Here is a 13,816-nt window from a genome sequence, read left to right on the forward strand (position 1 = left end):
AGTGTACACATTAAATCTTTTACATATACATCTAAAATGTGAGGCTTTATAGATGCAGGACATGCAAAAGTGAGTTAATTTATTTATTTAATCAATTTCAGGCGGGGGAGGATACAACTTTATTGTCAGTTCTGTCAGGCCATTGATAGAACCTACCCAGCTGAGGGCACTGACATTGTTCTGTCAGTATGTGGGTGCCAAAGTGCCCACCAGGGTATATTCTGGTGCCCACTTCCTTCTTCCCCAAAGTATTGCTCCCCTAAACCCACGAGCCAGTGCTGGCTTTTCATTGCCTCACTGGGGCTGGAGGTGCTTCAGAAGAAACCAGGAGGCTTCGCCTTCGTACCTGCAGGGAGCCCAGATACAGAAACAGCCATAAGAGAACACTTTGCTTGGCGCCTCCCAATATTTTATGGTTGGTCCCAGCTCCCCCCCCCCGCCGTCTTGTCACTGGCTGCCGCTCCTCATACCAACCATTCTGTTGTGGTGCCCACTCAATGCCCTCAAAATCCCAATAGTGCCTACTGGCTCAATAAGATCCCCCCCCCCCCGGTATAAATAATCCTCAACATGGTTTAACGTATGTGGTGGAGGCAGTTTATAGTGATGTTGTGTTGCCAAAATACGAATGAGAGAAAAATACTGGCCTATTTAATGAGCCTTTCTTGGAGCAGGGAGAATTTTCGTGTGTCGAAAGCGAAGGAATAAAAGTATTGCTTTATATGCTGAAAAATATATATAATTGCTTGTTATAATAGGGAAAGTGGAATATTTGACTGTTTTAAATGCTTAAGCCTTAAGTACAGTTAGTTTAATTTTTATATGGCATTCTGATTGGCAATGCACCGTTTCCCACCTGCTTACAATCCTTACGAGCAGCTTGTGTTGGAGTGGATGCCAACGAGCCAACACACACTAATTCGATCAGGAAGTTGTTGAGGTGGGTTCATTGGAAGCCGTTTCGAAGGGAAAAACGCTTTTTAATTTGGGAAAGTGTGATTTATTTTCCTGAGGAATTTGATGGGAATATAAACCCAAGCTTTTGGGAGACCCTGCGCTGGGAAAATGTTTGCAAAATGATGTCAATGTATTAGGAGGCGGCTTGGGTTTTCATAAAGGGGAAGTTGCATGTTTTGAATCCCTAAAAAAATTAATATGCCTCTGAGAATGTCAGACCTGCAGCTAAAAGAGCCTTGCTATAAACGACCTCTCCTCAGTCCCTCATGCCACATAATCAGTTACGTGGCTAACTCATTGCTAATGAACGCAGAGGAAGCAGCACTGCTCCCCCCTCTTTGTGATCACTATTTCGAGTGCAAATCATGGCTTGCTGCACAAGCGGAAAGGGTGGGGGTAAATTAGCTAGTCAAATCAGGGTTGCCAACCTTCAGGTACTTGAGAGAACAAACAGCACCACAGCTCTGATCAATAGAAGCTTCTTTAGTGATTGTAACAAAGAAAAAAATAAGAATTAAACATCTCAAAGCATACACGCAGGTATGAAGACAGTCTGAAACCTCAGATTACAGTAAATTTACTCAAATCAAAAGATACCAGTTCACTTCAGTAATAGTCCACATGTATAAGGTTCCAAATGGAGACAAAAATGTAATAAACATCTGTTGCAGTCTATGTTCTGCCATTACTGTACTGAAGGAAAATCAAGGGGTATGATAGCCGCTCTACCAAGTGTAAAGAACAAGGCGTTCCACGTCGGTTGCTCCACCGAGATTCCAAAATAAATAGACGAACGGTTGCTTCACCGTGGTTCCAGAATAAACAAAGGATATGGATAATGCTTTCCAAGGTAAGTGTTCAAACGAAAAGATGAATCAATTTGAAACGATATTTCTGGATTTTATAATCGTTTCGCAGTAGCTTCTTCAGTCAAAATCTTTATATTCTCACAGGTACAGAGACCTCTGTAATAAATTGCACAAACCCTAAGATAATATCTAATCACACATAAAACATTCCAATAATAATATTCATATGTCTAAAAATTATATCTTACCAATTGGTGACCAGCGACCCATACGGCTTCTTACTATCTCTGATAGCTGGTGATAAGTATCGCCTAAAACCTCCTTAAAACCAGAATAATCTGCCTGCACAGCTGAAACAGATCAAAGCCTTAAAGGAAACTTGTCAAGTCAAACTCACTGTTGAGTCCTAAAGGAGATAAAGATTTAAATAAATGGATCTACCTCATTTCCTGTTGGTGTAAAATTTTCATAACGTCTTGATGATGATATGGACGAGGTCTATATTGCCAAAGGGCAAAGAACAGAATATCGTTTTCAGAGTGGCCCTGTTGAATGTAGTGCTCCGTGAGCGGAGCCTCCAAGGTTTTGGAACGGATCCTAGTTCTGTGCTCGCTGATGCGTATTTTTAATTGGCGGGAGGTGGAGCCTATGTAAATTTTTAAACAGGGGCACAGGACCGCATATATAACATTTTTGGAAAGACAATTAGTGAATTGCTGTAAAGAATATTTAAAATTAAAACTAGAGGAACTAACTTCCTTGATGGGAAGACTGTATGGGCACATTGCGCATGTGCCGCATTTGTGATGGCCCCGGATGTTAACCCTTGGATTACTCACAACGCTGTCAGTTCGAACCAAAAAATTACGTATAGATTTTGTCTTTCTTAGGCCAAAGGTAGGTGGTTTAGAACAGCCTGGAATATTAAACAAAACGTGCCAATGGCGTCGGATGATACATTGAATCTCATGTGTGAGATGATTGAATTGTAGGGAGGCAAACATCAGGAGATTATCCCCTGTATAGGCAATGTGTGTCTGACCTGGACAGGACAGGCTCTCCTAATCTCATCAGATCTCAGAAGCTAAGCAGGGTCAGCCCTGGTTAGTATTTAGATGGAAGGCCACCAAGGAAGTCCAGGGTTGTTACACAGAAGCAGGCAATGGCAAACCACCTCTGAACATCTCTTTCCTTGAAAACCATAAGGGGTTGCCTTAAGTCAGCTGTGACTTGATGGTCCCCATGTTGGAAGACTTCAGCACTACAAAACCAACGACTGTTAATTCTAGGGCAGTAGATTATTATTGTAGAGTCAAGACCATAGCAATAGCTAGGCCTCCTCATAAGAATGTAAGAAAGGCCATGGTGGATCAGACCAAGGCCCATCAAGGTCCAGCAGTCTGTTCACACAGTGGCCAACCAGGTGCCTCTAGCAAGCCCACAAACAAGACGACTGCAGCAGCATTATCCTGCCTGTGTTCCACGGCACCTTACGTAATCAGCATGCTCCTCTGATCCTGGAGAGAATAGGGATGCATCATGACTAGTATATGTGAAGTTGGGATATTTTGCCCCAATATGCATCACTTTACCCTTGCTCACAATGAATCTCATTTGCCGTTTTAATGCCCACTCCTCCAGTTTGGAGAGATCCTTTTGGAGTCCTTCACAATCTGTTTTTCTTTTAACACCCAATAATTTGGTGTCATCTGCAAATTTGGCCACCTCTCTGTTCACCCTCAGCTCCAGGTCTTTGATGAACAGGTTGAAAAGCACCAGTCCCAACACAGATCCCTGAGGGACCCCACTGCTCACATCCCTCCATTGTGAGAAATGGCCATTGATTCCTACTCTCTCGTTCCTATTTTTTAGCCACCTCTCAGTCCATAAGAGGACTAACCACTGATTTAGTTCCTTCCTCATACAATCAATGACACTTTTTCAGGCTGGTTGTTTACCATTCTCTCCATTACCACCAAATGTCCTGTTTGTGGTTAAATGATAGGTAGTGGGGAATGGGTGGGTAGAGTAGGGATGAGAAAGTGAGTGGATATAAAGGATACAGCTGATGGCTGATGAGTTCAAAGTAGGACAGTCACCTGGGGGATCACCAAGAAAGTCACTAGGAGATCCTGCAGTGCCAGCAGAAGGTGCTATTGCAAAAGAGGTTAAGAAAAAATGTGAGTTCCAAGTTGCCAAAAGGAATCAAAAGAGAAGCTAGAACAAAAAATGACATATAGGTCTGCAGTGTTTGGAAACTGCTAGTTTTTGAGACCCAGTCAAGAGAAACGTAAGGACCTTAGAATTCACATCAGTAATAGGATCTTCTGCTTTTTACCATGACTGGTGTCTGTGCCTAGCTCCAGACTACTTTCACAAGTGACACTGTTTAATCTGGATTGTCTGCCTTGCAAACATTGTGAAGGCAATAGAGGCAGAGAAGTGCTTTAAAAAGTCACATTGCTGTTCTGCTCAAAGCATTTTTTAAATTTGCAATTTGTGAGTGTGGAAATTACAAAAAAATCTGATTTAAGCATCACTTTTTGAAAACAACCAAAGCCTGTACTGACAATCTAGACTCTGCCTCAATGTTTGCTTGCCCATCTGCTCTCTTTTCCATTGCTTGTCGGAAGGGTCCCTCTTTAATCTCTTGAATGTGTTCCTAATTTAATTTGCATATCCATCAGTAACCTCCCTCCAAACACTGGTCCTGTTCTTCATCAACCCAGCATGATACGTTGGATTGAGGCATGGGAAGTCTCATTTTTCTAACGTGTGGAGATTTGAGCTTCTCTTGAGCGCTCCGAATTTGCATTCTTTGGTGCAGTCTGAACTGTGGAAACTGCCGCTTTGTACTTCTCTCCCTCATGTTTTTCATCTGCCAGTGGAACTGAAGATGTTAGTGCACACCCCTTTGTCTGCAATGTCGCCTTCAATATAAGAGCCCATTCTGGAGAGAGAGAAATAACACTAGTTGGAATCAAACCAAATGTGAACTATGAAATCAGAAGTTTGCGTGTTTTGCAGTAGGAGCTTGAAAACCCACTGGCCCCTGGTTTCTGAGTGGGCCACACAGCAATGAACCTTAAAGGCTTTGGGAATATATAGAAGTGATGATCATGTGAGCCGTGACTTACTCAATCTCTTTCTGCGTCAGCATCAGTGGCTCCAATGGAGGTGCGGCAGTGGCATTGAAAGTACCATGTAAACTGGGCACCCCACTGAATTGTGCTTGTCGTTCATCATGTCTTTGTCCTTTTGGTTTCTGTGTTGAACAGTGAAAAGGCTGTTGCTTAACATGGTGGTTCATCGATTGGCCAAGACGAGTAACAACTTTGGGCTTGAAATGCAACATTCTCACATGACTGGGGTGTTGACTGCAAAATGTGCATTGCCACCCAGAGAAAAGATCCTTACAGCCTTCTTTCATGGTAACTTTTAAGCTTGCTCCAAGCACGGTTTTTGGACGCGCTTCAAAGCATCTGCTATTTGGTGTTTTCTTCCATCCATGGCATGTTTTCAGCATGCTTCCTCATCTTTTCCTCACCCACACACATACTTGTGAAATTGAATTATCGTATCTCCAATCAGCTGTCAGAGGTGGTAGTGGCACTCCCAGATGGAGCTGGAGATTTAACCAAACACATGCACATGTACACATGCAAAGCTTCCTCGCCCATATGCACAATGTTACATTTTTACATAATTCAACAGCTATGAATGCCAGTGACTTTAAAGGCTTCTCCACATATGCTCTTCATCTTGAACATAATGTAATAGTAGGGTGTACGTTGCAAACCTCAGATGTCCTGGGAAAGCATTGCTGTGCATTTGTGTGATAGTCACAAATACCTTTCTCTTCCCTTCCCCTCCCCAGGCATCTCCCCCCGCGGCTGAAATTTAAATCATCAGCTCCTTGGGTCAGGAACCTGTTACTAGGGTTACTTGGGTCAGGAACCTGTCAAACACCTGCTGGTTTGGCTCGTGTCCTGTTTGCCATTCACAAACAAGGAACCAATATTTCAAGGGTCAGTTCAGCTATTTGTTGACCAGTTTACGGTTGTTCAATAGGCTGGTTCACTGTGTTCCTTTCTAACAATGCAGTGCAGAAAAATTGGCTATTCCTGAAGCCATGGTCACCATTTTCTCTGTTGCATCACCAGAAGACCTTTGGAAGTTTTAAAAAAATCAATAATTACTATTGAGGTATTGCAACATAGTGCTCTAACCATGTGTTGCCAGGATTGTTGAATTCCCAGCTTTCATATAAAATTGCAAAGTGCTAGAGACTTTACTGAAGTCTGAAACTTCAGCCATGGTGGTAATAGAATTGTTGGATTGCAATAGCACAATAACAATTGCTGATTTATCAAAACAGAAACCTCCCAAACAGAAGCCTCTAGTGGTATGGCAGGTGAAAAATCCTGGGGAAATGGCGGCTTGATGTATGAATGCAGCCACAAATAGTTAAATCAGTCATAAATAAATGCTGTGTTTTTTAAATTAAAAAAAAACCTATCCTTTGGTGTTCATTTAAGTAGTCCTTGGTTAATGACTACCAGTCTGCTTGGATCAACAGCACTTTGAACAGCTATAGTTTTGAAAAAACACCCCCCAATGTAAATCTAGTCATCAGGTGTTCAAGTTTTTCTCTGCCCATCTGTAGTGTATGTACACTTGGAAGGCCATTGTATGGCAAGGATCCAATAGTGTATATTCACCAGCACCGTGTTTGCCCTTCATTTACCCCATTTCACCCTAGGCCAGTTCCCAGTTAGCTGTGCCTAGTATGGCAGTGCATAGCTCAGCTCAGATAAAGAGTAACACAAACAAGCAGACTGCCTAGGCAAGACATCTCCCCCAGTCAGGTGCCTGACCTCTTGTTTGTTGTGTAGAGGGGCAATGCAGCAGGTCCCAGGTTTGATCTCCAGTTAAAAAGGGCCAGACAATAGGCGATGGGAAAGACCTCTACCTCAGACCCTGGAGAGACACTGCCAGTCCAACCAATACTGACCTTGATGGACCAATGGTCTGGCTCAGTATAAGGCAGCTTCATGTGTGTTCGTGCATGCATGTCTTCAGAGTTTTTCTATTAGCCTGCATAAAATCCATGCCCTCCCTCCTCCTTAGCTCTTCAGACTCTGCTGCGGCTAGATCTCTGCAGGGGCACCTCCACACTTGACCTATTACACTGCTTGATGTATACACATCCTTAAGAGCCCGACATGCAACAGAAGGTGAGACATGGAAGCCACGTTCTAGTATATAATAAATAAATAAACATACAGGGAGTTTCACTATACTAGAAGGGCTTTTATACATTTTTTACTGTTCTTTATGATATAATTATATTATCAGGATGTGTGCTAAACTAAACTATATTACTGACCACTGAGGAAGGCCTTCTTAGGCCAAAATGCATCTGGTCCTTTTTTGGATCCTACTTTGGTCAATATAAGATTGTACATCGCAGGTGTTCATGTCTGTATACATTGTATGTGAAAGTTTTGCCTATGCTCGAGGCCTATGTTTTTAACTTGAATGTGCACCTTATTAAAATTTATATATTTGTAATTTTAGCATTTTTCAGCTCAACCTCTTCGGTCTGGAATCAGTACTCTGGCTTAGTTCCATTTGGTTCTCCCCCCCCCCCTTGTTGTTGCTGCACCTCCACATACACCATAGAAAGTCATCCACCTCTTTTAGGAGTCTCCAGAGAGATGAAGGGATATGGTAAAGTCTTTTATTTTTTTGCTTTAGCTTTATTTTGTAATCATCAGCTTGCCTGTAATGTGTAAGTGACCTTTATTAAACACCATCTTGAGCGCACACGATATATCTCTGTCTGGGCATCCTCGTCAAACCTGAGAGCAAAGTCTGGCTGGTCCAGCCTCTGAAAGTGAGACACCATTGAACAGGGTGGTCAGCTCACATCTGGTTGTCTCGTTTGAACTCAACCAATTCAACTCCCAAACACATTTGACACAAAACTTGTGGCATCCCTACATGTTACTCTAGAAATTTTTTGGGACATTCACAGTGTTTGTTAATTTCTTTGCCACTAAGTCATAGCCTATTTATGGCGACCTGCCTCTGCATAGCGATCCTGGACTTCCTTGGTGGCCTCCCATCCAAATACTAACCAGGGCTACCCTTGCTTAGTTTCCAAGATCTGACAAGGGTGGGCTAGCATGGGTAGGGTTGCCAACCTCCAGGTACTAGCTGGAGATCTCCCGCTATTACAACTGATCTCCAGCCGATAGAGAACAGTCCACCTGGAGAAAATGGCTGCTTTGGCAACTGGGCTCTATGGCATTGAAGTCCTTCCCCTCCCCAAGCCCCTCCCCAAACTCCTCAGGCTGTGCCCCTTAAACCTCCCACTGGTGGCAAAGAGGGACCTGGCAACCATAAGCCTGGCCTAGCCAGGTCAGGGTATTTGTTATATACGTAGGTCTAATTTGTTATTCAATACATACCCATTTGTGTTTTTTTTGGCTGTCGGACGTATGCTTAGGTAATAGTCTTAGTGAAGTTATTCTACTGTGCCTGGGGATGCTGATGTCTAGAGGAAGCTCTGTTTAAGCAAAGGATTTTCAGTGAGTTTACGGATTTCCTTTGCTTGCAAGGGCTCCTGTAGTTCTGTTAGTGGAAGGGACAATTCTAGATGCACCAAGGGGCATGTATCAATCTGTCCTTCATACTGAAGTCAAAGGGAAACCCATTCATACAAGAATTCTGGGTGCAGGCACTGTATTTAGGGCCTGAATTTTGATCTCCTTCACTAATATTAAATCCATGCATCAGGTGTTTGAATGCAACTACTGGTTAAATGATAGATATGCTTAATAAAATGTAAAGCTGAGTGGTAGGAATAGAAACAATACACTTAAGAACACGGCTTAGGATTTTAGTCGTTTTCAGAAGTCTTGGGCACTGACATCAAAACATTTTGGATCTGGAAAGCAGAAAGCACGCCCCCCTTCGTTTCCTTGTTCATGGCCTCCCCGCTAAGATTTTGATTGTTGGCATATTCCCTTTGCCAGTTTAGAATATGGATATACAGGCATCCAAAACACAACTTTTGTGTAGGAAAACATACTGTGGTATGGTTTGTATTTTTCAGGATTCGAAACATTGACTATTCAAACAAATGTGGCATTTTTATTAAAACTTACTGAGGATACCCCTCCCTTGAAAGGTTCTTGTGGTCTCTGGCTTAATCGAGAAACATGTGCCATGTTATTGAAAAATGCTGCATTCTAACTGTTCATAATAGCAAAATGCTTGAAATGTTTTCCACATCATGGTTCTCATGGCAAGAGGTTGGCTTTCTTAGAGAGGCATACAGAGTGTGTGCGTGTGTGGATTATGCGGTTATACTCACACATCTTCTAGGTCCGTGTTGGCGAACCTATGGCACGTGTGCCACTTCCGGCACGTGTAGCCCTTTCTGCCGGCACGCGCTGTTCCTCCAAGCCGCTGGCCTTTCCGGCTCTGCCCCGCCCCGGATGGGAGAGGCTGTAGCCCAGGGGTGGGGAACCTCCGACATCATTGGCGGTGGCCCCCGGACTCTCCCCCAGAAGCTGCCGCCATTGCCGCCGCTGGAGCGTGCACGGCCAGCCAGGCGAATGGGAGAGCGTGGGACAGAAGCCGAGCGCCCACACTCGGCATGGCCGGCGGCTTCTCCGGGGCCCTCTGGGCCTGTGCGGGCGGAGGGGCATGGCTGGTCGGTGGGTGCGAAGGAGGCGCCCTCTGCCCCACCCTGCTCGCCTCTCACAAGCCTGTCGCAGCGCCCCACCGAGTGGCAAATCCAAGGCAAAACCTCCCATGCATAAATGGCCTCTTTCTTTTTCTGTCTCCCTCTGTCCTTTTCTTTCTCTCCCTTGCTCCATTTCTTTCTCCCTTTCTTTCTTTCTCCCTTTCTTTCTTTCTCCCTTTCTTTCTTTCTTTCTTTCTTTCTTTCTTTCTTTCTTTCTTTCTTTCTTTCCCTCCCTCCCTCCCTCCCTCCCTCCCTCCCTCCCTCCCTTCCCTTTCCCCCTCCCTTCCCTTCTTTCCTTCCTTCTTTCCCTCCAGCAGCTTCTCTGGTGCCCTCTGGGTCTGTGCGGGTGGAGGGGTGTGCAGTCCTATTCCACCTTTGAAGTGCCCACAAGCCATCCTCCAAACACCTTTCCATTTGTCTTGATATGTAGAGAGAAAACACTAAGGAACTAGTTGCCAATCTCCAGGTACTAGCTGGAGATCTGCTATTACAGGTGATCTCCAACCAATAGAGATCAGTTCCCCTGGAAAAAATTGCCACTTTGGCAATTGGACTCTATGGCACTGAAGTCCTTCCCCAAACCCCGCCCTCCTCAGGCGCCACCCCAAAAACCTCCCACTCATGGCGAAGAGAAACTTGGCAACCCTAGCCTCTCCCTCTGGGCCCCCTCTGGGGGTGGTATTCAGGTTAAATTGCCGCATTGGCACTCGGCGATAAATAAGTGGGTTTTTGGTTGCAGTTTGGGCACTCGGTCTCTAAAAGGTTCGCCATCACTGTTCTAGGTGATATATAGAGGGTTTCTGAGCCACTAGTTCACACGAGCTGTTCTTTTTGCCTTGCACGATGTGCTCATTAAAATAAAAGCTGCTGAAACTGAAGGCAAGCTTGAAGACTTCTCAGGAAAACAAACTAAATCCTACAGGGGCCTGTTCCAAAAATGTCGAATTGTGCTTTGTCGGATTACTAAACCGAGAGCAAGTGTTGCTACTTAGTTGTGCTCTCTGCAGGGCTACAAATCTGTTACAAAGCCGATCAATTAACTAAAGCCCCATTTTCAACCTGAAGAAAACAATGTTACCAGGACACATTTCATCTGCCCTAAATATGTGAAATGCATGAAAAAGGGATCCAACTGCTTTCCCCACCCATGTCTTTCCAATATTCACTTAATGGAAATGTTGGAACTGAGGATTCTATTTCGAGCTCTTTCTTTCACTTGCCTCTGAGCAGAACAGTAATGGTGTGTTTACAGCTCTGAGCCATTTTGCCAGAGAAGGAAAAAAAAAGAGAGCTGGAAACGGCCAGAAAACACGTTTGGCCGATAAACCCTTCTGAGCTTCCCATATGTGTTCCACATTGGGCCTGATGCAGCTTTGATGTTGCTTCCCTGCATACGCATAAAGACATTAGGACGGAGCCTTTTCCCAATGAGGTGTTTTGCAAACTTCCATGGATTTCAGTAGAAGCAGGATTGGCTGTAACTGTGTAACGAACCAGAGACATGAAAACATTTAAGATACATGGAGGCTTTCCCCCCCACTAAATGTACTAGCACAGATTTCTAAGACCTTGCTATTCTGCAAGCCCCTCCCCACAAAAAAAGAAAGTCAAACTGAAAGGTAATAATAATTTTACTACATTTATCCTCACAATTTCCCTGTATGATAGATTAGGCTCTGGAATGGAGATTTATTTTAATAAGAGGATGGTCGTGAAGTATAGAACAGAGGCTAGTTGGCCCACTATAATAAAGGGGTCTTCAACTGGCTGTCCTCCGATCCAGGTTAGGATGGTGATGGTGGCAATTAGGGCTCAAAATGTTAGTTGTGATAGGGGGCGGAATGTGTTAGTTCGTTGTTTTGAGTTGTGTGTTAGTGGGATTAATAGTAGAATTATAGTAGACATTAGTAGGGCAAGTACCCCTCCTAGTTTGTTGGGGATTGAGCAGAGAATGGCGTAGGCAAATAGGAAGTATCATTCGGGCTTGATGTGTGGTGGGGTTACAAGGGGGTTAGCTGGGGTAAAATTTTCTGGGTCTCCCAGGAGTTGTGGGGAAAATAGGGCTAGGTGTAGTAGTGCCATGATTAGAAGCGTTGCTCCAAACAGGTCCTTGGTTGAAAAGTATGGGTGGAATGGGATTTTGTCTGTGTTTGAGTTTATTCCTGTGGGGTTGTTTGAACCGGTTTCGTGTAAGAATAATATGTGTAGGATTGCAGCGGCAGAAATTATGAATGGGAGGAGGAAGTGGAAGGTGAAAAATCGTGTTAATGTTGCTTTATCTACGGCAAATCCGCCTCAGATTCATTGTACTAGGGTGTTTCCTATGTATGGGATTGCTGATAGGAGGTTTGTGATGACAGTGGCCCCTCAGAAGGATATCTGTCCTCATGGTAAAACGTATCCTACAAAGGCGGTTGCTATTACTAGGAGTAGGAGGGCCACACCAATGTTTCAGGTCTCTTTGTACAGGTATGAGCCGTAGTAAAGGCCTCGTCCGATGTGTAGGTAGAGGCAGATAAAGAATATGGAGGCGCCATTGGCGTGGATATTACGGATCAATCAGCCGTGTTGAACGTCGCGGCAGATGTGGGCGATTGATGAGAATGCTATTGAGGTGTCTGCGGTGTAGTGCATCGCTAGGAATAAACCGGTTAAAATTTGAATTATGAGGCATATTCCTAAGAGTGATCCAAAGTTTCATCAAGCGGAGATATTTGATGGGGTTGGTAGGTCAATGAATGAGTTGTTTACTATTTTGATTATGAGTTGTTTACTATTTTGAACCACTCCTGGTGGTTGACCATGTAACACCCACAGTCACCTGGGAAGTTTTCTTTCTAGAAAGGCCACTGGGAAACATTCATGGACAGATTTTGGGGAGGGGCCATGGCTCAGTGGTAGAGCATCTGCTTGGCATGCAGAAGGTCTGAGGTTCAATCCCCAGTATCTCCAGTTAAAGGGGCTAGGCAAGTAGGTGATGTGGAAGACCTCTGCCTGAGACCTCTGCAGAAAAGAGCAACCAAAATGATTAGGGGACTAGAGCAACTGTCCTATGGGGAGCGGTTAAGACACTTAGGGCTGTTTAGCTTGGAAAGAAGGCGGCTGAGGGGAGACATTATAGAGGTCTATAAAATTATGCAGGGTTTGGAGAGAGTAGACAGGGAGAAGTTTTTCTCCCTCTTCCATAATACTAGAACACGGGGTCCTCTGCTAAAGCAGGAGGGTGAGAGATTCAAAACAGATAAAAGTAAGTATTTTTTCACACAACGCATAGTTAAATTGTGGAACTCCCTGCCCCAGGATGTGGTGATGGCTGCCAGCTTGGAGGGCTTTAAGAGGGGAGTGGACATATTCATGGAGGAGAGGGGTATTCATGGCTGTTAGTTAGAATGGATACTAGTCATGCTGCATACCTATTCTCTCTAGTACCAGAGGAGCATGTCTATTTTTTTTGGGTGCGGTGGAACACAGGCAGGATGGTGCTGCTGCACTCGTCTTGTTAGTGGCTTCCTAGAGGCACCTGGTTGGCCACTGTGTGAACGGACTGCTGGACTTGATGGGCCATGGTCTGATCCAGCAGGGCCTTTCTTATGTTCTTATGACCTGGAGAGCTGACAATACAGACTTCCAGCATAAGTCAGTGTCATGTGTTCATGTGAAGCTGCCACCCAGGGCTCATACACAGGATGAAAGACCAAACCTTTTCTTCACATTGGGGTAAACCACTTGCAATCTGAGTCTGTACACCATGTGTTTCGTAGAAGGATCAGCAAAGCTTCCCTATATTGAGGAGGTTTCTGATTATAACTTTAAAAAAAATAAGTGGTTCTTCATCTTCATTTGTTAAATTGTGGAACTCCCTGCCCCAGGATGTGGTGATGGCTTTAAGAGGGGAGTGGACATGTTCATGGAAGAGAGGAGTATTCATGGCTACTAGTAAAAATTGATACTGGTCACAATGCATACCTATTATCTCCAGGATCAGAGGAGCATGCCAAATATATTAGGCACTGTGAAACACAGGCACGATGGTGCTGCTGGAGTCGTCTTGTTTGGGGGCTTCCTAGAGACACCTGGTTGGCCGCTGTGTGAACAGACTGCTGGACTTGATGGGCCTTGGTCTGATCCAGCATGGCTTTTCTTATGTTCTTATTGTATGAGAGACTGCTGTTCTGGTTTGCATATTCTGTACAGACTTGCAAACACCCCATAAGATGATGGCAGTGAAACAAAACCTCTCGCAGATATCATTGGCCTTGCTCTTGTAGCTTCACTTCCACTCTTTTAACTA

General features: G+C 44.3%; 1 pseudogene; it reads right to left on the reverse strand.

The window, feature by feature from the left end:
• Positions 1-11,214: 11,214 nt before the first annotated feature.
• Positions 11,215-13,428, reverse strand: LOC130482355 (cytochrome b-like; annotated as a pseudogene).
• Between the last annotated feature and the right edge of the window lie 388 nt (positions 13,429-13,816).

This window comes from Euleptes europaea, chromosome 9 (genome assembly GCF_029931775.1).
Source record: "Euleptes europaea isolate rEulEur1 chromosome 9, rEulEur1.hap1, whole genome shotgun sequence".
Taxonomy (NCBI): domain Eukaryota; kingdom Metazoa; phylum Chordata; class Lepidosauria; order Squamata; family Sphaerodactylidae; genus Euleptes; species Euleptes europaea.